This window comes from Belonocnema kinseyi, chromosome 2 (assembly GCF_010883055.1).
Source record: "Belonocnema kinseyi isolate 2016_QV_RU_SX_M_011 chromosome 2, B_treatae_v1, whole genome shotgun sequence".
Lineage (NCBI taxonomy): Eukaryota > Metazoa > Arthropoda > Insecta > Hymenoptera > Cynipidae > Belonocnema > Belonocnema kinseyi.
This window is the reverse complement of record NC_046658.1, coordinates 9,333,893-9,335,404: the sequence shown is the minus strand read 5'-3', so window position 1 is coordinate 9,335,404 and position 1,512 is coordinate 9,333,893. Positions and strand designations below refer to the sequence as shown.

The window sequence follows — 1,512 nt, the reverse complement described above, 5'->3', positions numbered from 1 at the left end:
GGTGCTAATATAAAAAAACACCGCAAGTGTTATAGAATATTGTTGAAACGCAGGGATACTTCTTAGGGTATTAACCAGTGAAACTTTGGCACCTCCAAGATCGCCGATTATAAGGACGATTAGTTTAACAGAATATTCCGGACACAATTGTCGCAACTGGCTTATAAGTTCTCTATATCTCTCTTTCTTTTCATTCTCCTTGGCTTTACTGTGCAACAGAAACAATTGTCGAGGATATAAAGTTTTAGTACATGCGGAACTTCTCATTCTCGACAATTGACTTTATTTCCCTAGGAGCATTTAGCGGAGCGATCTTAAGGTTAATGCCTTAAGAGTGACAGAGATGGTAATAAAGCACTCTTAGTGCCGCGTTGTGCCTTTGGATGTAGGTCGTTCCCGCATGAGTTGGACAACTAGATAGTATCTGTGCTAGATGCTCGGGTTGTGCATGGCACGCCCTGAAGCAATCATCGGAATCGGATTGGCTCAAAATATGGCGACGATATGTTAAGGTGGAAAGGACACCGTCTTGACATGCCAAAATGAAACCCTTCGTGCCCGACTTCAATCCGGGTGATTTAAGGAAAGCAAAAGTTAGTTCACACGACATTGACTGATCATCTGCATTTCTGTAGAAGATGTTGTGTATCCGCTTATCGAGATCTGTTCATGGAAGTTCTTCTCCTGTGCTTTCTTAATCTGGGCTTTCAGGAGTGAATACTCGAGACAGATAAGATTTGATGCATTTTGCTTACCACTGATACTGAAGTTAAGCCCGAGTGTTTCAGTAGCCTCCTCCGCTGGTTTGTACAGAAAAGCTACTTTGTCCACTTCTTCGTGCTTCCTGACTATTTTAAGAAAAGGGTCTCTTCCATTTGCGACTCTATATGATGTACCCAGAATAATCCTGTTGTGAAGACATTAAAGATTCAATATTCCGCGACCACCTTGACGACGTGAGATGTAGAGTCGCAGAACAGAAGACTTACGATGCATGTTTTTTAAATGTGCAAAATCTTACGTGTCCCAATATCAAGGGATCTGAGTTCGTCCTTCTTCCATGAAACCACTCCAAGTGAACAGAGTACAACCAGGAAGGTAAGCATGTTCGTTGCAGATACTCTGTTCCTCGCTGACAGTTCGGAAGTCCAAATCTGCCTTGTCGCATTTTTCTATACCAAATTCGATTCCTTAGAGTATTGTTCCACAATCTCTAGAACTAGATGTAGTTACTCTTTATTTTTAGCCTAGATTTTCAGATCATCCATGTGAAATACATGAGTGACCTTCTGCTCTCGATTTGCAGGTTCGCTGCAAAAGGATCTCTGGGAATGGCAAAGTGCTAGAAATAGTGGCAATAATGTGAGGTAAAAGAGGAGAGGGCTCATGGTGTCGCTCTAAAAGACACCTCGCTGAAAGGTGACCTTGTTAGTTGACACACGATTTCTCCCAGATGAGATAGTAAATCTGTTTTTACAAAGCGAAATCAATCAATCTCTCTCTCTCTCTCTC

The 1,512-nt window shown here is 41.9% G+C and overlaps 1 protein-coding gene across 3 annotated transcripts in view; it reads right to left on the bottom strand.

The window, feature by feature from the left end:
- LOC117182998 overlaps positions 1 to 1,512 on the bottom strand; it is a 298,189-nt gene that overhangs the window by 91,650 nt on the left and 205,027 nt on the right. The window lies entirely within an intron of this gene.